Source organism: Gracilinanus agilis, chromosome 1, assembly GCF_016433145.1.
Source record: "Gracilinanus agilis isolate LMUSP501 chromosome 1, AgileGrace, whole genome shotgun sequence".
Classification (NCBI taxonomy): Eukaryota; Metazoa; Chordata; class Mammalia; order Didelphimorphia; family Didelphidae; genus Gracilinanus; species Gracilinanus agilis.
In genome coordinates this window covers 464,987,517-465,012,504 of record NC_058130.1, presented here as the reverse complement: position 1 = coordinate 465,012,504, position 24,988 = coordinate 464,987,517, and positions in this window count along the sequence as shown.

Sequence of the window (24,988 nt, the reverse complement as noted above, 5' to 3'; positions counted from 1 at the left end):
TTCTCCTATGTAACCACTTTGTATCCTAGGTAATAGAATCTTCAGCAGGCTGTTGCTTAAACTGTCAGTTAACTGACTCTTATTGTGAAATGTTAAGAAAGATTCTCTTTAACATATAAAACTCTCTTTAACATAAAATTCTTTACAACACCTTCAATATCAGTTCCTGTAAACATTGTTTTACTATGAAGAGGAACTCAATTGACTTTTCTTTTGTAACACATGGTAAGAGTTTACTGATCTGTTTCTCTCAAATGTTATAGCTAAAGTTTGGATACATTTATTCCATTAAAATATCTTTCATTGTCTACATGAGGGTATTGAAGAACGAGCTCTCTTGGAGTCTCTTTAGTCTCATTGGACTCTGAAGTCACTTTAAGGATGTTTACTGTTTCAATAAAAGAGATGAAAATCTATGGCTTCAATTCAGGTTGTTAAAAGAAAAGAATTAGAAGGAATTGATGTGATAAGAATTGGCATTGTCTATCATATCCCTATTTCCATATCACTACATGCCAGACTTTAGGGAGCTCCCCATTAGGTGAGATCTGATGTTATTTCCTGTTGATTTTCATTTACTTTGTTCCCAAAAAGAGAGTTTCTTTACTCTATGTAGTTTGATATGTATTTCAAAAGAATAATTTCTCTGAATTCTGCTTTACTAAATACTTGTAAAATGTTTTTTGTTCATTCCTTTTTATGTTGATTGTAGAATTGATATTCTGTAAGAACGGAGTTCAGCCTTGGATATACATGTCCTGCTCCCCAAGTTAATGAATGAGCAAGAAGATATCTTAAATCTGAAAACGTCATTATCTGGACTAATAATATTTAAGGTACCAAATAGTTATTATTCTAGACTTGTATCCCCTCTCTTTAAAGACAGAATAGTGATCAAGCTTCTGACCTGAACCTCTTGATAGCTTCCAATCTGATGGGAATTAAAGTCCCCCTTGGAGAAAGGTGGGAGCAGGAAAGGCTAGAGATATCTAATTTACCTCCCTTGGAGTCACACAGTGACAAGACCAAACTACAAGTAGGGGTACAGTTTTCAGTACACATGTTAAATTAGAGATAACAAAAAGGCACTAGAATACAGGGATTGGAAAAGGTTTCTTATAGAAGATGGGCATTTAGATGTAGCACCTAGTTTGCCCCAAGGTTAGGGATAGGTCTGGACTTAGGAAGACTTGATTTCAAATCTACTCTCATATCCTTATTATCTGTGTGACCCTGAGCAAGTCACTTAACCCTGTTTTCCTCAGTTCCTTATTTACAAAGTGAACTAGAGAAGAAAATTACAAATCATTTCAGCATCTTTGCCAAGAAAACCCCTAATCAGATCATGAAGAGTCAGACACCACTGAAAGGATTGTCTTACAGCAAAAGAAGCAAGAGAAACCAATTGATGAAGATAAGGAAAATAATTTCAGGCATACACCACAGGCAGTGAAAATATCCAGTAAGGGAATGGATTGTCTGATGTGAGGAATAGCAAGCAGGAATGTATCATAGTATCATGATGGTATAATATATAAAGAAGTTTGGAAGGTAGAGACAGGGCATGAAGGTTTTGAAGAGCTCTATGTGCCCCAAATAAGATTTAACATTTGATTCCAGAGTTAGGTTCTAAGTATCCACCAAAACTCATTTAAAAGGAGGCTAGGATGTCATGTTTTGAACTGTATTACAAGAGAATAATTTTGACAGATGAGTGGAAGAGGTACTAAAATAGAGAGAGAACTGAGGCAGCGCTTTTAATCATCATTACATTGTAATACTCCAGATATGAGAGGATGAAGTGCTATGTCAGGGTAGTATTAATGTCAAAGGAGAGAAGAGGACTTATATGATAGATGTTAAAAAGGTAAAATTAACAGGACATGGGTAGACATGGGAGAAGGGTAGGCAGTTAGAAAGAGTGAGCTAAAAATGATACCTAGGTGTTATATTGGTTTTAACAGTGATATTGGGAAACTGAAGATAGGCCAGGTGCTCTGTAATAAGCAGGACTGACTCCTCCCCCACTGACAGGTTTGAGTGAGAAGGGAGGGGCACAAGCTGGCTGAGTACTCCCTTTACTCTTACCCCTACCACCAAGCAGTTAGAATCAGTTACAAATGATGGTTGACCTGATGTCTTCTGGCAAGGCTAGGTCAGGCTAATCTCCTAAAGATGTTGGCTTTCTCAATTTATTTCCCCACAGGTTTGAGTAAGGAGAAAATAGTAAAAGCTTGATGTCTTGTAGCTATCAGGGACAGAAGAAGGATATGACTTGTATGGGCCACACAGCTGAAGGAACTAAGCTTGAAGGAGGTTGTGAGTATTCCAATAATAATAGCCAGTGTTATGATGATAATAACAGATAATTTGGAGAAGCAGATAAATGTGTCAGGGCCAGACACTGATTGACAGGCTTCAGTGAGAAGTCACAGACACTGATTGACAGCTTCAGTGAGAAAGGAGGGGGTTAGACACTCCTGGATCTGAAACCCCTCCCCACTAAACAGTTGATGTTTCAGTTGGAAAATGGAGACTGGCTAAGATTCTTCTGGTAAGTTTCTATTATGGCTGAACCCCAATGATGTTCCTTTTCTTTAATTTATATTCCTCACAGGTCTGAAAGAGGAATAAGTAGAAGCTAGCTATCTAACTGTTGAGGACTGAGATAAATGATCTTCTGAAAACTGGCAGCTGACAGGATTCAAACTAGATGACCAGACTTGAGTTGTGACTATTCCCCCAAATAATTTGAAGGTAATGCTTATATTAAGAAGTAAAAAGGAAAACTGGAGGAATTAATGAAGGTATTTGGATAAGGAAAGGTGACCCTGATCTATTAGGTTGAAGCTGCCCTTCCCCTCCACAGGAGGGGGTGAAGGCACCTAACTGAATTTGCTCTCTTGTTAGATAATTTATATATCTAATTCACTAAATCATTAAATAATTATTATATTGTTATTTATAAGGATTAATTCTAACAAACAGGCTAACCCCTGAGTAGAAACCACACTGCCTTATGCCACAATGGCCACTCAGGTGAATCCCCCAATTCTGGAGCTGTAAGCAGAGTGTCTGCTCACCTCAACCCCCACAAAGCAACTGCCAACTCTTCTCAACTGCCCCCTCACCCAAAGTTCTCCAGGGGGGGTCCCCTGGAATTCTGGGTGAGGCTGTCCCTGTATCTTTGCAGGGATTCTATACATCCATCTCTACATAACACCAGGCACTGCTCCCAAAAGATGAAGGTTTACTGATAAGTGAGGAAGGGAAGGGAGGGAGGTTTTGTCAAAGATAGAATAAGGTCTGGGAAGCCCTAAACTGTTAAGTTGAAACAGCCCCTTCACTCAGGAGAGAGAGGTAGCCTTTATAACTAGCTTGCCCTCAATGCCTATAATTAACCTCTTCTAATATCTAAATAACTAAATAATAACAGTTATCTAGTTCAGCTAATCAGGCTAGCAGCAGGGAAGAACCAAATAGCTTTGTACAGATTTTAAGCCACAAGGCCTCCAAAGCAATCAAGAACTGGGATCAGCAAGCAAAGTGATCTGCTCACTTCCAACCCCAAGAACCATCAGCCCCTAACTGCCCTCAACTTCCCCCTCACCCAGAGTTCTCTAGCAGGGCAGCCCAGGGAATTCTGGGTTGAGGCTTGACCCTGTATTTTGCAGGAATTCCACCCTACCATCTCCATGTTACATTAGGTTGTGAGCCTAAGTGACTTAAACAATGTTAGTGCCTTTGACAGTAATAGAGACATTCAGAAGATGGAAGGGTTGGGGGAGAAAGATGATTATTTCTTCTTTGGTCTCCTGGAATTTAAGATGACTATGGAATATCCAGTTCAAGATTTCCCATTTGTTCTTGTTCAATTGTATCCAAATCTTTGGGGCCACTTTAACTATTCTGTTTGTGGGGTTTTCTTGGCAAAGATACAAGGGGTGATTTGCCATTTCCTCCTCCAATGGATTAAAATGAAGGGTATCTTTTTGTGAGATAAGAATGTTAATTAGTTTGAGGTTCATACATATGGTCTGTGAAATCACAGTAATTTGCCAAATCCTGAACTCGATAATGAACTTGAAAAAGAGCATATATTAAGGTAGGAGGAGAAATAGGGGAAAAAGTAGTCTCAGGAAAATCTAGAGAGAAAAGAGTAACAAGAAGAAATTATCAGTAGTGTCACAGGCTAAACAGAGGTGACATTGGATGAGGATGGAGGAAAGGCAATTATATTTGACAATTTACCAATAATTGATAATTTTGGGGAGAGCCACTTCTGTTGAATGATGAAATTGGGATTCAAAGCTGCAGGGTTAAGAAGAGAGTAAGAGGAAAGGAACTAGAGATATCATCTCTGGACAACCTTCTCAACCTGGACATAAAGTCAGAAGAAATATAGGAAAATAGCTAATAGGGATAGATAGATCAAATCCTTATTTGTGAGTCTGTAGGGGAGACATAAGCATATTTTAGTCATAAGAAGAAGTGGAGAAATAGTTAAAATTGAAGATAAGTGAGAAGGGGGTAATGGAAATTAAATTATGCTGAAGAAGACTAGATGGAATGGGAGAAAGTACACTGAATTGAGGAAATTTTTCTTTTTTTTTTTTTTTTAAACCCTTGTACTTCGGTGTATTGTTTCATAGGTGGAAGAGTGGTAAGGGTGGGCAATGGAGGTCAAGTGACTTGCCCAGGGTCACACAGCTGGGAAGTGGCTGAGGCCGGGTTTGAACCTAGGACCTTCTGTCTCTAGGCCTGACTCTCACTCCACTGAGCTACCCAGCTGCCCCTGAGGAAATTTTTTAAAAAAGATTGAAATGTGTAATATGGAAAATGGCAGGGTGGAATTCCTGCAGGATACATTCTGCAGGAATTCCACCCTGCCATTTTCCATATTACAATGTTATCAAGAACATTTGGGTAAATAATACCTGAGGAAGAAAAAAAAGTGATATTTTTATCAAGTGATTTGGACTAAAAGAGAACAGAGTTGTAGATTCAGGAAAAAGAATAAATGTAACAGAGAATAATGTTATAATAATGATGAAGGATTTCAATTATTGGAATATCTACTTGAGCTTTCTATATATCCTGAGTAGAAGAGTTAAGTGTTTTTTACTTGCCCTAATTATAATCTCCTTCCACAAATGAAAGCGATTTTTATTTTTCTTGATCTAATTCTTTCGAAGAAGGAACAGTTACTTAGTATGTGGAAATGATAGGAACCTTAGACGAAAATGACCATTCCATCATAAATTTTGTAATAAATGAGAGGAAAGATAACAAAAATCTGAAATTTACCCTAAGTTTGGGAAGTAGATGTTTCAAAGGGTTCAGAGAAAGAAATGGTAGAACTTTTTTCTCAAATTAAGGAGGTAGGGAGGGGAGGAATGAGAACATAAGGAAAACTTTCAAGAATTAAACTGTGGAAATTCAAAATTAACGTTATGCTGAGTAAGAAAAAGAAAATTGATTTTTTTCTTAAAAAGCTAATATTGGTGAATAAGAACCCCACAGATGGATATTTTGAAAGACACTCACTTATGAGGTGAATAAGGTAAAGAAATGGATCATAAATTAGAGGATAAATACAAAAGTGGAACAGAGCCTGTTATGATGATAATAACAGATAGTTTGGAGAAGCAGATAAATGTTTTCAGGGCCAATATATAGCTTTAAGTCAAGAGCCAGAGATTGACAGGCTACAGTGAGGAAAGGAGGGGGTAAAACACTCCTGGCTCTCAAAACCCTCCCCCTCTAACTGTTTCTGCTTCAGTTGGTAATGAAGACAGGAATAGGATTCTTCAGGTAAGTTTCTCTTATGGCTGAAACCCCAATAATGTTCCTTTTCATTAATTATATTCCTCTCAGGTCAGTTAGAGGAGATATAAAAGCTAGTTATCTAACTGTTGAGGACAGAGGAGATCTTAAACTGGCAGCCAACAGGATTCAAACTAAATATACAGACTGAATTGTAAGTATCTTCCAAATAATTATCAGGCACAGCTTTAAAGGTAAAAAGTTATATTAGGAATTAACAAGGAAAATTATAGAAATCAATGAAGGGTTTAGGATAAGGAAAGGTGACCCAAAACTGTTAAATTGATGACCCTTCCCCCTCCTCACTGGAGGAGAGGAAGCATTTAACTAAAACTGGCTCTCTTGCTATTGATAAATATTTTATTCTCTAATCGCTAAGTAATTATATAATTATATTAATGAGGAATAGTAATGACTTGTGTTGAAATACTGTCAGTGGTTTTCAAAAGACCATGGAAAATAAAGTGGTACCATAGGGCTGGCAAAACCAAATACTGGCCCTTTTTTTTAAATGGAGCAGAAGCTGCCAGTCAATGACAAAGACTCTTAACTTTAATTCCAGGGGAAGAATTGTAGAAAACTATTTTTTAAATAATGATGTATTTCTAAGAGAACATGCAGAAAAAAATGCTACTTAGTAAAATCTATAATTGTTTCATTAAGAACAGACTGTGAGAGTATTTTGTTTTGTTTTGACAAATTTGTTAGTTAAATTAAAGCATCATTATATACACAATTTACTTAAAATTTAGCATATTTTTTCAATTCCACATAGAAACAATTTTTGACAATTTTTCTCTGACATTTTGGAATTCAAATTTTGTACCTTTAGCCCTCCCTCCCTAAGGTGGTATGTGACAATTTATTTTTCATATATTCTATTTTTTCCTTTATATGTATTAGGGTAAATTACTATGTATTCCTGTGTCTTGGATTTGGATCAGAGATATCATCTAGTCTGATGCTTTTTTTCATTTTCTTTGTCTTTAGGAATCCCAAAAGATGGTTCCCTTTTTAATAGAATTTGGTTAGTAAATGAAGGGGACAAGGATTATTTACCTGTAATTGAGTTCTCTATACTGTAAGTTTAGGGAGGTATAGATAGGTTGATGGACCACTTCTGAATTAACTATCACCAATTAAAGATGTCATGAAATGTTGAAGAGAGAGGCTAAATAATTAGCTCCTAAAGTCAATTTATTACTCTCTATGACCCATATAATGTTTCTGGTACCAAAAAAATCCAAGGACACTATATCAAATTATAGGTTATAATGCTGCCTGAAACAATAAGCCTGACATAATCAACAAATTTATATTCTTACTCCAAAATCATTCCCGAGGTAATTTTAATCTTTGGTAAATAGTCAAATATAGATTATATCACTACTTTTATGCAATATATGTTGCCATATTCCTCATGTCATAATTGAAGACACATTCCATATACAATTAAAATAAACTCATGAATGAAAACAAAAATGAAGGATGGCATCAACAGTAAAATTCAAAAAAATCCTTTTTTGGAAGTTTATAGCATTTGTGTGTGTGTGTGTGTGTGTGTGTGTGTGTGTGTGTGTGTGTGTGTTTTGTCATGAGGCTTTTGAGGTTCTCTTGGAACAGTATTTTGCTAACAACAGTTTAGTTCTTCATAGTTGATCATAGTACAACACATGTTACTGTATGCACTGTTCTCCTGGTTTTCTTCCCTTCACTTTTTGTCAGTTCATATAAATCCTTCCAGCTTTTCCTGTTCTCATCCTTTCCATCATTCCTTCTGATGTAAGAATTTTCTATTACAACCATTTACCACAACTTAATCAGCCATTCTCCAATTGATGAACAACTCTCCAGTTTCTAATTCTTTTCCACTACAAAGAGAGCTCTTAAAAATATTTATCTAGAAGTAGATCATTTTCCCTTATTTCTGATATCTTTGGGATACATATTCAATAATAGTATTGCTGGGTCAAAGAGCAAACATAACTTTATGGTACTTTGGTTGAGTTTCCATATTGCCCTCCAGTTTAGTTCTATCAGTTAACAGTTCAACCAACAGTGTACCAGTGTTCAAATTTCCCCACATTCCCTCCAGCTTTTACCATTTTCCCTTTTTGGTCATATTAGCTATTCTGATAGATGAAAAATGATATCTGAGAGTTGTTTTAATTTTCATTGTTCTAATCAATAGCCATTTGGAGAATTTCATCATACGACTATAGATAATTTTGATTATCTGAATACCACCTTATCAGATCCTTTGGCTATCAATTGGGGAGTGATTTTTACTTTTTAAAAATTGAATTAGTTCTCTATTTATTTGAGAAATTCATCCTTTATCAGAAATACTTGCTGCAAAAACAAATAAACAAAAACTTCCCCGGCTTTCTCCTTTCCTTCCAAACTTGTTTTTTCTATTTATCCAAGAAACACTTGTTTTCTTTATACAGAAATTTTTATGTTTAATGTAATCAAAGTTATCCATTTTATTTTTTCATAATGTTCTCTGTATGTTGTTTGTTCATAAATTCTTCCCTCATTCAGAAGTCTGACTGATAAACTTTTCCATGTTCCCTTAATTTGTTTTTGGTATCCCTTCTTTATTTCTAGATTGAGTATCCATTTTGACTTTGTCTTGTTGTAAGATGTCTATGCCTAATTTCTTCAACATTGTTTTCCAGTTTTCCCAGCAGTTTCTGTCAAAGTTTTCCCCCAATAGTTTCGTTTTTTGGATTGTTTACTTAAATTTTTGCAAAGCACTTATATGGAAACATATGGGACAGACAGAAATACAATGAAATAATTCAGAAGTGGTTGAAACCCAAAGATTAGATATTAACATTTCTCTATTAAAGTTCTCTGAATATATGTGTTTGAATTGTCTAAGATCATTATCAATGACATGGATAAGGCATAAATATCTCTAACATATTACAGAAGATAGAAAACTTAGAAAGTTGTTGAATGGTACTTTGGAAAACTTTAAAAAACAAAGGAGACACAAGGGGGAAGTAGATGGCTTAATAGATTTCAAGCCAGACCTGAAGACAGGAAGTCTTATGCTCAAATCTGGAAACAGACACTTCCTAGCTATGGGACTCTGGGCAAGTCAACCCTAATTACCTAATTTTGGCACTCTTCTGCCTTGGATCCAATAGTTAGTATCAGTTCTAAGTCAGAAGGTAAAAAAAAAAATTAGGAGACAAGAGTAATTTTTTGTATATTAGAGCATTGGGACTAAATCAATGCTATAAAATCTGATATGGATAAATGTAACATCTTGCATTTAGGCTCTAAAAAGTTAATTTCATATATGAAAGGTGAATGAGCTAGAACTAGATGGTGTTTGTCTGAATATATATATATATATATATATGTATATTGTTGTGTATTTTTTTTCGAACCACAGGTACACAAATGATAAGCAAAATATCCAAGTGATAAAGAAAGAGGTTTATTGTGGGGTGTTGATCCCACAACAAAGCTGGACCCCTGGTCATGACCAGAGGACCCTGAGCACTGTGAGAGAGCTTACTTTATACCACTGAGAATTAGACAACTTTTATACCATTACAAAGAGGTAGAGCATAGTCATACCCCTCAAAGAATACAGATACCCAGAAGCAATATTCATTGGTTTAATCCAGTAATGGGCAAACTCTGGCCTGTGGGCCAAATGTGGCCCCTTGAAATGTTCTATCCAGCCCTGCATGACATTATTCCTAATCCGACAAATACAATGAGTAGGATACAATACAATGAAACTTTGAAAGAGTTGCCTTAGAAACAGACTGACAGATGAGCATTTCCTTTCCTTTGGCCCCCTCTATAAAAAGTTTGCCCATCACTGGTTTAGTCAGATTAGAAGCACTACTTATTTGTCCATAGGTTAGATCAACTAGGAATCATCCTTTATTTGGTAAAATAAATCATTTGTCCATGACTTGAAAATCAGTTGATGTAAAGTGGGGAAGCAGTGAAGTCTTGGCTAAGAGTGGGTGGTGATGAATGGTACCAGGTTCTGAACTAAAGGTCAGACATCCTAACTTATAATGGATCACAAGTTAGGGTGCCTGATATAGCAACATTTAAAGGTGGGGCTGGCACTAATACCTTGAAGAAGTAGTTATTTCCTTAATCTAAAACCTTAATACTTATTCCAGAATATTCACAAAAGCCTGCTAAATTCATGACTTATGCTAACTATCTTAGAATTACAATTATGATTATCTCACGACTACTGATAACATTAAAATCTAATCTTCATATAAGGGACTAGGGTATTTTTCTCTCATAATATTTATGTGTGGTTTTATCTATCTATGTATCTATCTATGTATCTATCTATGTATCTATCTATGTATCTATGTATCTATGTATCTATCTATCTATCTATCTATCTATCTATCTATCTATCTATCTATCTATCTATCCAAATGCATGTAAATACACAACCTCATCCACTCCTGTTATATAATTTCTAACCACAAGAATGTAAATGAGAGTAACAAAGTGTCAGGTTTATTGAGAGAGGTCCCATGCCATAATAAAGCCAGACTTTTGTCAAGACTAAAACACCCAGAGTCCTATGAGAGGCCTTCCTTTATGCCCAAATAATATAACATATACCAAGTTAAAAATAATTCAGAGCATCAGTTATACCCAGCTAAAATAGAGAAATGTGGAAGCAATGGTCATTGGTAGAAGTCATTTGATAGACAAGGGTGGAGTAGGAGATTGTCTATATACACATACATACATACACACATACTTTTTTCCATACTGTAGATGATACAAATCAAAATCATGATGTTGTGTAAAAAATGAATATGAACCACGGGGTGTAATAAGAGAGAAATTGCTTTAGGGACTAGAGTGTCTTCCCTGACCTAACTATATCTATAATATTGCCTTCTTTTCAGGGTAACACATTTTAGTAAGGATACTGATAAAATGGAAAACTAGAGTAGAAAGCACCTGTCATCATCAGAATGTATTAGAAACAGAGGCAGCTGGGTAGCTCAGTGGATTGAGAGCCAGGCCTAGAGACAGGAGGTCCTAGGTTCAAACATAACCTCCGACACTTCCCAGCTATGTGACCCTGGGCAAGTCACTTGACCCCCATTGCCTACCCTTACCACTAACCTTGAAGTCAATACACAGTATTGACTCCAAGATGTAAAGTAAAGGTTTTTTTTTAAAAAAAGAATGTATTTGAAACAGTTGATGCTTTGTGGATATTGAATCTTAAAAAAGTGAAGTCTTGATAGGAATGGAGGAGAGGAAGAGTATGCCATACTCTTATTATTACATGAAAAGCTACGATATAGACAAAGGATTAGGCTAATTATACTTGGTCCAAAGGTGAGATGAGTAAAAATTGTAAAAAAGGAAACTGTATTTAATAGATATTAAAATTCCTTTATAAATGAGTGAAACAAAAGTGGAATACTATGTTTTGCAGAATATTAGGTCATCCCTCATTAAAGCACAGGGAAATAGTGGGAAGGAAATTTCCCTCCCCCTTATGTTGCTTTGTTTGGTATCATTAATCAGTGACCTGGAGATCATTTACCATTTAGATGTGCAGGTATAGGTAAACCCTCAGAGAAAGGAAGTTGAGGAAGTTGAGAGAGGAAACTGATCCCACAGGCACTGCCCTCATGGCCATTGCCCAGAAAATTAAGGAACTATGATTGTATCCTGAGATGTGACATGGGAGAGCTACTGGGTGGAGAAAATTTAATAAAAATAAAAACTTAATAAATGAAAAGAGTCTGCTCACTCTCTTCTGGTTGGAGCTTTGAGCCTGAAAGAACCACTTTTGGTGGTGAGCTTCCTTCCATGAAACAGCATTAGGAAAGTCAGTTAATCAACTCTACCTCTTTCCTATATTTCCTTCTCTTTACTATCACTACTTTGATAGATTAAAGCTACTAAAACTATTAGCAGCCTCATAATTTAATTTTAACTATTACATAATCACTTTTTGGAGATATTGGAGAAAAGTTGCCTTTAGAAGGGGTGGATTCTCATTAACTATATCATACTGTATTTCTGCTTTACATTACCTCTTTCCATATAAGTATATCAATTATAAATAGCCCCTGAGGTCTCTAAAACTCTCAGATTCTGAAACGTGATTGTTTTATTATCTGATAATATTTCTTATTTACAATTCATGATTACTGAGAGCTGCAAACTGGTATAACCAGTCTAAAACAAACAAAAATTACATCTACCATCTCTTCTGTCACATTTCCCCTAATTAAAACAAAGAAATTAAAATTCATTACTAAAAAAAATCTTAAATATTTGTTTATTTATAAGGAAATTCATAAAATCTCTAAAATATTTCTTAAAAATAAAAAAGGAAAGAAAATTCACAAATATCAATTATTTTACATTTTTCCATCTTTTCTTCCACAATGGTTATATTGTTATTTCAAATATACACTCATTTATGTTGCCTCAACCCTTCTGAAACTGCTACTCTTTTATATGATTCACTTTTCTTTCCAGGGCTAATAAACCCTGCTTTAATTACTGTAACTTGTAAATGGTTAATGGTGGTAACAAATTAGAGGTGTTCAAGACAGCATTGTTCAGTGAATGTAATTTGTACTTTTGATGTTTGGCCAAGGGCTCTCTTCCTCAAAACAACATTATTTAATTATATGGAGAAACAGAACAAACCATAGGCTTTATTTTGTGTTCTCTCTCTTTCTCCCCTTATATATATTTTGAAACTTCCCTTCTTTTTTTTTTAAACCCTTGTACTTCGGTGTATTGTCTAATAGGTGGAAGATTGGTAAGGGTGGGCAATGGGGGTCAAGTGACTTGCCCAGGTTCACACAGCTGGGAAGTGGCTGAGGCCGGGTTTGAACCTAGGACCTCCCGTCTCTAGGCCTGACTCTCACTCCACTGAGCTACCCAGCTGCCCCGAAACTTCCCTTCTTTTTGACAACATTCATTTTCAGATAATAAACTCAATGATATTTCCTAGTGTGAAAAAGTAGTCTATCTTAAGCAGAGTCATCTATTTAAAATATTAGCTATAAATATGTAAACTTGAAATTTATTCTAAGTAATTATGTTAGGAATACCATGTTACTTCGAATTAAATGGAGTGAAGAATTGAAATACTTTATAGGCTTTCCAAACACATCCCACCTGCATCTTCTATAAATGTACTAATCAAAGAGCAGATTTCAGAAGTACCTTTAGTTTATATGTAGGCTTCTGCTTGAATTAATGTGTATACAAAGTGTATTATTCCATTGTACCCAATATGATGCTTTAATTCCAATTTGCTTTATTTTTAGAACTTTAGAACTGGAAAAAAAACACTTTATTTTGCTTCTTAAAAGTATTCTGGTTTAAATTTTCCTTTGTTCTCTTGTTTTCTAATGCAATTTTTCTATTATTCCTCCTCTTTAATTATTATAATAGCTTGGTGGAGGGGGGAATCCTTTTTTGACTACATATTGTACTATTACTATAGGATTTTCCTGGTATTCTATATTAAATTTTACTTTTTAAAAAAATATGGTGTAAGAATATTTTATGCCATTATCATATTTTTTACTATATGAAATTGAAAATAATTAAATAGCATTTTGACACCAAAGATATTATTGTTCCACCCAATATGTAACTCTGTAACAGATTCTATTAATTACAAGGAAAGCAGTCACAGACTTCCTGCAGTAATATAAAGCAGTTACTAAAGGAAAATAAAACAATCTTTGAGAAAATATTTAAAGTACATTATAATACACAGATCACTAAAAGTAACATAATTTCTTTGTTTTGTGCTGATGTGCCAATAAAACATTGCATTTTATTTGAGACAGAATTTTTTAGATGTCCATTAATATATTAGAAAACATCCTGAAGATAGAGGGAAAATCTGTGAATCACCTCTAATATGATATTAAAAATTTAAAGAATTGCAAATTCCTAGCTTTTTCCAAAGTCCAGCTCAGGTAATTTTTTTCTATACTAGATGCTTCCTAAAGCCACTAGTTATTATAAAATTGTCTTTCATTAAATTATATTCACAGGGGCAGCTGTGTAGCTCAGTGGAGTGAGAGTCAGGCCTAGAGACAGGAGGTCCTAGGTTCAAACCCGGCCTCAACCACTTCCCAGCTGTGTGACCCTGGGCAAGTCACTTGACCCCCATTGCCCACCCTTACCAATCTTCCACCTATGAGACAATACACCGAAGTACAAGGGTTAAAAAATATTCACAATGCTTTGTATCTGATTATTGATGTATGTTTCATCTCCCAAATACTATATCTACTCCTTGAGAACAAAGATAGTTTAATTTTTGTCTTTGTTTTCCAAGTGTCTAGCAATGCTGAAAACATCATGAATTTAGTGAATATTTTTAATTCAATTTAACTAATGGAAAGAGAGAAATTTTGTTTGGAGAGGAGAAGACCAAGGAAAAATGCAACTATGTCATTTTGTTGTGAAATTCCTGTGGCTATATTAACTTTTGTAAAATGAGCATTATGTTAGCAAAACTTACGGGAAGGAAAATATCTTTTGTATCAAAATGCCACTAATGTAATACCAATTTCAGAAGAAAACTAAATAATAATGATATGAAAAAAATTATTTCTTCAAAGATTTAAAGGACTGCCATGAAAATGGGAGTGAATTTGTGCTATATATTTCTAAATTATGCAACCAGGAATAATAGGCATTAAGTTACAGAGAGATTCTGATATAAGGAAGAATTTTCCAAGAAATAATATCGTCCATAAAAAAGATTTCTTTGAGAGGTAACAAGTTCCACTTAAGGAGGAAACCCCACAGGGAAGTGGGACCAACAAATTCTCAAAAAAAAATGCCCCATACTGTACTTGAATTGGAATATATCCTAGAATTGACCTGATTTTTCAAAATTTCCTTCTAAATCTGGAATTCTTTGATTTAATTCAATTTTACAATATTTTAAAGTCTTTATTGAATACAGAACACAGTGTTTGATGCTTGAGATGACATAAAGATGAGATAAGACATAATTCTTGACTAGATAGAGACAAGGTTCATGAGTATATTTTGGAACATGAATTAAAGTATATCTTAGTCAACTACTATTGTAAGATAAAATTTGATTTTCCATTATATGAATATTTTATCCTTCTGATATTTGGTTTATATAAATAATAACAATAACTAAAATAATAATGAAGGAATAGATCATAAAATGCTACAAAACAAACATTAAAAATTAAAACTAAAAATATTATTAAGTAGAGGGATCATTCAAGATGATATTGTATATATCAAAATTTTTCCTAAAGAATATATGACCACTCTCATTGTAGACTTGCCTGTTTCAGACATGGAATGATAATCCTCAATGATTTATTAATCATCTACAAAGTATATGCACCCACATCCCTATTTAGATAGATAGAAACTCGTTGAACCATGGAAAATGTAGTTTCAAAGTCCCCTAAACACAGTAAATGATTGTTGTTGCAAAGCTTATGGGACATGAATTGCTACAGGAACTGGCTTCAATTTCTGAACTTTTTCCTTTTTCTTTTTCCTAGAATTTTTTTCCTTTGACATTTTTTTAAATATCCTATATTTTCCTCATAGGTTATTTTTTTTTCCTTTTTATTTTTCTTTGGACTCTTTGACATTTTGCCCCCTAAATGGCTTTTGTCAATGCACCAAATATTGGTTTTGTTCTTTCTCCCTTTTATTTCCCTTTTATCTCTGAATTATTGTAAACTTTAATTTGATTATATTTTCATTGGGGAGACTTGTCTCCCAAAGAATCACAGGGGGGAATGTAAAGTTGAAAATACCTTGTACCCCTTTAAACTACATTATTCAAACTCCCTTTCACCATACACATAATTCCTTAAGCTTTTGCTATTGGTCAGGGGTTTTCTCAGGCTGTTTTGATATGGCTGTTGTGGGTGTGGTGACGGGGCTTTTTGGAGAGGAGGCGGAGTGGTAAAGGGTGAGTTGGGACTCTTTCCCCGTGCTTTTAATAAAATCCTTATGAATATCATACTTCAGAGGCATTGAATATTAATTTTAAAAATACAACTGAAAGGGTAAAGAGGTTGGAGAAAGTAAATATTTAATACTTAAGTACGTTGAAATCAACTTTAAGAGGGTACAATCAGATCCATTGGGACACAGAATTGATTCATGCCCTATAGAGAAGAAGAAGGGTAACAAAAGGACTGGTGGGGAGGGAAGCAACATTAACAAGGGAGAGGGTGAGGGGTATCTTAAAAAGGCCCTAAAGAAGAATTAGAGGGGAATAAGAAGGAAGAGGGGAGAAAGTGAAGTACAATAATGCAGTGGATTAGAGGAACTGATTAAAAACAAAACACTGGTATAGAAGGAAATAGTGAAAGAAGAAAGGGCAGGACAAGGAGAGAGAATCAAAATGTCTGGTAATACAGTTGATAATTATAACTATGAATGTGAATGGGATGTATTCACCCAAAAAACAGAAGCAAATAACAGAGTGGATTAGAAACCAAAATCACACCATATGTTGTCTACAAGAAACACACATGACATAGGCAGACATACATAGAGTAAAACCAATGACAAACATCATTTGCAATGGGGATAAATTAGAAGCATTCCCAATGAGATCAGGAGTGAAACAAGGATGCCCATTGTCACCTCTATTATTTATTTAACATTGTACTGGAAACACTAGCAGTAGCAATTAAAGAAAAAAAAAGAAACTGAAGGTATTAAAATAGGCATTGAGGAGACCAAGATATCACTCATTGCAGATGACATGATGGCTTACTTAAAAAATCCTAGAGAGTCAACTAAAAAGTTAGTGGAAATAATCAACAACTTTAGTAAAGTTGCAGGATACAAAATAAATGAACATATATCATGAGCATTTCTATATATCTCCAACACATTGCAGCAGGAAGAATTAGAAAGAGAAATTCCATTTAAAATGAACTTAGACAACATAAAATACTTGGGATTCTATCTGCCAAGACAAACACAGGAATTATATGAAGACAACTATGAAACCCTTTCCACACAATTAAAACTAGATCTAAACAATTGGATAGACATTGATTGTTCATGGGTAGGATGAGCTAACATAATAAAAATGACCATCCTACCCAAATTAATTTACCTATTTAGTGCTATACCTATCAAACTAACAAAAAAACTTTATTACTGGATTAGAAAAAAACTATAACAAAGTTCATTTGGAAGAACAAAAGACCAAGAATATCAAAGGAAATAATGAAAAAAAAATATGAAGGAAGATGGCCGAGTAGTACCAGATCTTAAACTGTACTATAAAGTAGTAGTCATCAAAACAAAACAGTACTGGCAAAGAGACAGAAGATAGGATCAGTGGCATAGACTAGGGTTAAGCAACCTCAGCAAGACAGTCTTTGATAAGCCCAAAGAAATCAGCTTTTGGGACAAAAAACCACTATTTGGCAAAAACTACTGGGAGAGATTGGGCCTAGATCAGCATCTCACACCCTATACCAAGTTAAACTCAGAATAGGTGAATGACTTGAATATAAAGAAGGAAACTGTAGGTAAATTGGGTGAGCACACAATAGTATGCTTGTCAGATCTCTGGGAAAGGAAAGATTTTAAAATCAAGCAAGCGTTAGAAAAAAATCACAAAATATAAAATAAATACTTTCAACTACATTAAACTAAAAGGTTTTTGTACAGATAAATGCAATGTTACCAAAATTAGAAGGGAAGCAACAAATTGGGAAAAAATCTTCATAATAAACAACTCAGACAAAGGTCTAATTACTCAAATATACAAGGAGCTAAATCAATTATATGAAAAATCAAGCCATTTCCCAACTGATAAATGGTCAAGGGTCATGAATACACAATTTTCAGATAAAGGAATCAAAACTATCAATAAACACATGAGAAAGTGTTCTAAATATCTAATAATTAGGGAAATGCAAGTCAAAACAACTATGAGGTATCCCCTCACACCTAGCAGATTGTCTAAAATGACAACTAGGGAGAATAAAAATGTTAGAGGGTATTTGACAAAATTGGGACATTAATGCATTGCTGGTAGAATTGTGAACTGATCCAACCATTCTGGATGGTAATTTAAAACTATGCTCAAGGGGTTTTAAAAGACTATCTGCCTTTCGATCCAGCCATACCATTGCTTGGATTATACCCCAAAGAAATAATAAGGAAAAGACTTGTACCCAATTATTTATAGCCGTGCTCTTTGTGGTTGCAAAAAATTGGAAAAGGAGAGAAAGTCCTTTGATTGGGGAAAGGCTGAACAAATTGTGGTATCTTTTAGTGATGGAATACTATTGTGCTCAGAAGAATATTGAAATGGATGAATTCCATTTGAACTGGAATGACCTCCAGGAATTGATTCAGAGTCAAAGGAACAGATCCAGGAGGACATTGTACACAGAGACTGATACACTGTGGTACAATCCAACATAAAGGACTTCTCTACTAGTAGCAATGCAAGGATCCAGAGCAAGGCTGAGGGACTTAGTGAAAGAAAACTAGGAACATTCAGAGGAAGAACTATGGGAGGAGAAACACAGAAGAAAAACAACTGCTTGAACACATGGGCTGATGGGGATATTATTGGAGATGTAGAAACTAAACAATAATTCTAGTCCAACTCTCAATAATATGGAACTAGGTCTTGATCAATGATACATGTAAAACCCAGTGAAATTGTGCGTCAGCTAAGATTAGTTAGGAGGATTTGGGGGAGAGGGAAATTACATGAAATATGTAACTGTGGGAAAATATTCAAAATAAAAATTAAAAACAAACATCTTTCCATGGCTAAAATAAAAATAAAAAATAAATAATGAAACACTAATTGGTTATTGGTAGCCTGGGCCATTATAACAAAAATAACAACACTAAGTCCAATTATTCAGTGACATATTTATCAAAGTATTGAAGCATTAATTCACAGTATAAAAAATTCAAAATCATCTAAAAGAGAAAAAATGATTTATTAGAATATTGGTTTTTTGTTGTAATAATGAACAAAAAGTAAAAAAAAACTGTGAGAATGAAGGCAGATCTTTAACTATTGGTATATATCAAACTGGTAATTATCAAAATAATTTGGTACTAGTTAAAACAAAGAGGACAAGTGATATTTTATATTAAATTCTACAACATATAGAAGCTTTTTAATATAGTCTCATTGTTTGCAATAATCAAAAATACTTCAGTCATTGGGAAAAGGACTCTAGATTAAACTGCTCTAGAAACTGGAAAGCAAGAAATAGGGTTAGTCAAGCACTTTGCATCATAAACTAATTTATTGTCAAAAGGGTTATATCACCCAAATATATTAGGTTATATCAAAAACAAGTCAGACAGGCATATAAGTAATTACCTTTTTGATGAATGCTCGGGGAGAAAATTTTTACTAAATAAGCAAAAGAAAAAAGAAACACAAAATATCAATCAGTTTTGATAATATAAAATAATATTTTCTCAAGTTTAGTGTAGTAAAATTTTAATGGGTTCCGGGTTAAGATGGCGGCAGAGTAAGCAGCAGCTCTTAACCTCTCCTGACCAAAACACACAAAACTCCTCAAGGGGACATAAAAACAAGTCCAGACGAACGGAGGAACCGCACAACAGGGCACAGCGTGGAAGGTACCTGGAATCGAGGCATTTCCATACTATAAAGGGGTGAAACAGCTCTCACTAAATCGCGGGCTGAGCAACCACCCCCTCGACCCCCTCCACACACAACACCTATAGCGCCGAGGCCAGCTAGGAAGAGGTGGAACAAGTTTGGGGCACCCATTGAGTCATTGGCAGCTCCGGGGCCTGTTCCTGAGAGCAGCGGGATTTAGGACCCCAGGAAGCTAGCAAGCGCATGCGGAATTTGAGCGAGGGAGCAGGACGCCGGGAGCAGACGCAGGGTGCAGAGCATGGGCTGAGAGCGCAGGCACAGGTGGAGGCGTGGGTGGAGGCAGACATAGCCAGGAGATAACGCTCTGAAACCCTGAGTGGGGAACCAGTGCAGACAGGCATACTACTGTGGAAGCAGCGCCCTGAGACTTGTAAAGAAACCTCCAGCAGAGGATCAAGCAAGGGGGTCCACCAGGGGACTTGACCTTGGAAAAAACCAGACAGACCTCAGGAGCCAATAGTCCGTGGACAGACCCTGAGCGCAAGGATAAACCTGAGAAGCTGCTGGGCTAACGATGGCTACCCAGTCTCAGGAAGTTCAGAAGAGAAAGATTAACAACAAGAAAAATAGGTCTTTAACACTCGACAACTTTTACACAGAGAAAGTCCAGACAACTGAGCAAACAAAGGAGGAGAACAAACAAGCATCCGGACCCTCCTCAAATAAGGAAAACTCCTCACAAGCTATGGAAGAGTTCAAAACTGAGATTTTGAGGAAAATGGAAGAGATCCGGCAAGAAAATAACAGTTTAAAAGGTAGAATCTTGCAATTGGAAAGTGAGGCTCAGAAACCAAATGAACTGATAAACAAATTTAACAACAGAAATGACCAGATTGAAAAGGAATACCAGAAGATTATAGCCAAAAACCAGAAGATTATAGCCGAAAACCAATCCCTAAAGGCTAGAATTGAGCAATTGGAAGCCAATGATCTCTCAAGACAACAAGAACAAATAAAACAAAGTCAAAAGACTGAAAAAATAGAAGGAAATATGAAATATCTCAATGAGAGAGTGACAGACCAAGAAAACCGGTCTAGAAGAGACAATTTTAGAATAATTGGTCTTCCAGAAAAACCAGAAATTAATAGAAACCTGGACTCCATACTAACAGAAATAATTCAGCAAAATTTCCCTGAAGTCCTAAAACAAGAGGGCAATATAGACATTGAAAGGATTCATAGAACACCTGCGACATTCGATCCAGAAAAGAAAACACCCAGAAATATAATTGCAAAATTCAAGAGTTTACAAGCAAAAGAAAAAATCTTACAAGAAGCCAGAAAGAAACAATTCAAATATCAAGGAGCACCAATCAGGATCACACAGGATCTGGCAGCCTCCACGCTAAAAGATCACAAGGCTTGGAATACGATATTCAGAAAGGCAAGAGAGCTAGGCCTGCAACCATGGATCAACTACCCATCAAAACTGACTATATACTTCCAGGAAAAAGTATGGGCATTCAACAAAATTGAAGATTTCCAAGTATTTGCACATAAAACACCAGGGCTAAATGGAAAGTTTGATATCCAACCACAAAAATAGAGAGAAACCTGAAAAGGTAAATAAGATACAGAGGGGAAAGAAAGAAAACTTATAATTTTTAAATTTGCCTTTTTAAGGGCCTCAGTGAGATCTAATTATCTGTATTCCTATGTAGAGAAATGTTACGTATAATTCTCTGTAGTGAACTCTATTCACTATTATAATATTCCCTGTTATAGTAATAAGAAGAATTATTCACAGGGTGAGGGTGGAACACTAAATAATCTAAGATAGCATGGGGGATGGGAAAGAGGGGGTGAATAGCAGAGGACACCAAGAAAAACTTGAGCAAATAAGAAAATAGGATATTCTATTACACACAAAGTGGGCATGGGAGGGAGAGGGGACAAATACTATTATAAGAAGGAGAGGAAGAGCATTAAGAGGTAATATTTAAACCTTACTCTCAGTGTAATCAACCTGAAGAGGGAAGAGTAGCTATACTATCCATTGGAACATAAAACTCTTATCTAACCCTTCTGAGAAAGTTAGAAGGGAAAAACCAAGGGGAGCAGGGGAGTGGGGAGGACAAAAAAAGGGAGGGGAGAAGAGGGAGGGAATTCATAAGGCCTTTAAAAAAAAAGAGGGGGGAAAATAAGGGAGGGGGTAGAAAGGGAAGTTAATCAAGGGAGGGGATAAGGGATAGTGGCTCAATAGCAAACCACTGGTTTAAAAGGAAAAAAAGTATAAGGAAAAAGTGGGTAGGAATGGGGGAGGATTTGAAAATGTCAGCAAATGCACAACTGATCATTATAACTCTGAATGTGAATGGGATGAACTCACTTATAAAACGGAAGCAAATAGCAGAGTGGCTTAGAAACCAAAATCACACCATATGTTGTCTACAAGAAACACATATGAGGCGGGTGGGCATACACAAGTTTAAGGTTCAGGGTTTGAGCAAAACCTTTTGGGCTTCAAATGAGAAAAAGAAGGCAGCAGTGGCTATTATGATTTCTGACAAAGCAAAAGTAAAAATAGATATAATAATAAAAGAAAGGGAAGGTCATTACATCCTGATTAAAGGCAGTATAAACAATGAGGAAATAACACTGCTCAATATGTATGCACCAAGTGGCATAGCATCCAAATTCATAAAGGAGAAACTGGCAGAGCTCAAGAAGGAAATAGATAGTAAAACCATAAGAGTGGGAGATCTAAATATTCCTCTTTCAGATCTAGAGAAATCAAACCGAAAAATAAATAAGAAAGAGGTAAGAGAGGTGAATGAAGTCCTAGAAAAATTAGATTTAATTGATATTTGGAGAAAAATAAATAGGGACAAAAAGGAATACACCTTCTTCTCAGCTGCACTTGGCACATTCACAAAGATTGACCATGTAATAGGGCATAGAATCATTGCAAACAAATGCAAAAGAGCAGAAAAAATAAATGTAAACTTCTCAGATCATAATGCAATAAAAATAATAATTAGTAAGGGCACCTGGACAGGCAAATCAAAAACTAATTGGAAATTAAATAATATGATTCTTCAAAACCAATTTGTCAAAGAAGGAATCATAGAAACAATCAACAGTTTCATTGAAGAAAATGACAATGATGAGACATCCTTCCAAACTCTGTGGGATGCGGCCAAGGCAGTACTCAGGGCAAATTTATATCCTTGAGTGCATATATTAACAAATTAAGCAGGACAGAGATCAATGAATTGGGCATGCAACTCAAAAAATTAGAAAGTGAGCAAATTAAAAGTCCCCAGATGAAAACTAAATTAGAAATAATAAAAACCAAGGGAGAAATTAATAAAATCAAAAGTAAAAGAACTATTGAATTAATAAATAAGACTAGAAGCTGGTACTTTGAATAAACAGATAAAATAGACAAAGTACTGGTCAATCTAATAAAAAAAGGAAAGAAGAAAACCAAATTGATAGTATCAAAGATGAAAAGGGAGACCTGACCTCTAATGAAGGGGAAATTAAGGCAATCATTAAAAACTATTTTGCCCAATTATATGGCAATAAATATAACAATTTAGGAGATATGGATGAATATTTACAAAAATATAAACTGCCTAGATTAACAGCAGAAGAAATAGAATACCTAAATAATCCCATATCAGAAAAAGAAATTGAACAAGCCATCAAAGAACTCCCTAAGAAAAAATCTCCAGGGCCTGATGGATTCACAAGTGAATTCTATCAGACATTCAAAGAGCAACTAATCCCAATACTATACAAATTATTTGATATGATAAGCAAAGAAGGAGTCCTACCAATTCCTTTTATGACAAAAATATGGTACTGATTCCAAAGCCTGGTCGATCAAAAACAGAGAAAGAAAACTGCAGAGAAATCTCTCTAATGAACATAGATGCAAAAATCTTAAATAGAATACTAGCAAAGAGACTCCAGCATGTAATTAAGAAGATCATCCACCATGATCAGGTGGGATTTATACCAGGAATGCAAAGTTTGTTCGACATTAGGAAAACCACCCACATAATTGACCATATAAACAGTCTAACAAACAAAAATCACATGATTATCTCAATAGATGCTGAAAAATCCTTTGACAAAATACAGTATCCATTCCTACTGAAAACACTGAAAAGTATAGGAATAGAAGGACCTTTCCTAAAAATAATAAACAGAATATACCTAAAATCATCAACAAACATCATATGCAATGGGGATAAATTAGAAGCCTTCCAAATAAGATCAGGTGTCAAACAAGGATACCCATTATCACCTCTATTATTCAACATAGTACTGGAAACACTAGCAGTTGCAATTAGAGAAGAAAAAGAAATTGAAGGTATCAAAATAGGCAAGGAGGAGACTAAGCTATCACTCTTTGCAGATGATATGATGGTATACTTAAAAAAACCTAGAGAATCAACTAAGAAGCTGGTAGAAATAATCAACAACTTTAGCAAAGTTGCAGGATACAAAATAAATGCACATAAATCATCAGCATTTCTATACATCTCCAACGCATTAGAGCAGCAAGAAGTAGAAAGAGAAACACCATTTAAAATCACCCTAGACAATATAAAATACTTAGGAATCTACCTACCAAAACAAACACAGCAATTATATGAAAACAACTACAAAACACTTTCCAAACAAATAAAACTGGATCTCAACAATTGGAAAGCCATTGATTGCTCATGGGTAGGATGAGCTAACATAATAAAAATGACAATTCTACCCAAATTAATCTACCTATTTTGGGCCATACCTATCAAGCTACCAAAAAACTTCTTTACTGAATTAGAAAAAAACTATAACAAATTTCATTTGGAATAACAAAAGATCAAGAAAATCAAGGGAAATAATTAAAAAAATTGTGAAGGAAGGGGGCCTAGCAGTACCAGATATTAAACTATACTATAAAGCAGCAGTCATCAAAACAATATGGTACTGGCTAAGAGATAGAGAGGACGATCAATGGAATAGACTTGGTATAAATGACATCAGCAAGACAGTGTATGATAAACCCAAAGGGCCCAACTTTTGGGACATGAATCCGCTATTTGACAAAAACTGCTCGGAAATTTGGAAAACAATATGGGAGAGATTAGGTCTAGATCAACATCTCACACCCTACACCAAGATACATTCAGAAAGGGTGAATGACTTGAATATAAAGAGGGAAACTATAAACAAGTTAAGTGAACACAGAATAGTTTACTTGTCAGATCTGTGGGAAAGGAAAGACTTTAAAACCAAGCAAGAGTTAGAGAAAATTACAAAATGTAAATTAAATGGTTTTGATTATATTAAACTAAAAAGTTTTTGTCCAAACAAAAACAATGTAGTCAAAATCATAAGGGAAACAACAAATTGGGAAAAAATCTTTATAATGAAAAACTCCGACAGGGGTATAATTACTCAAATATACAAGGAGTTAAAGCAATTGTATAAAAAATCAAG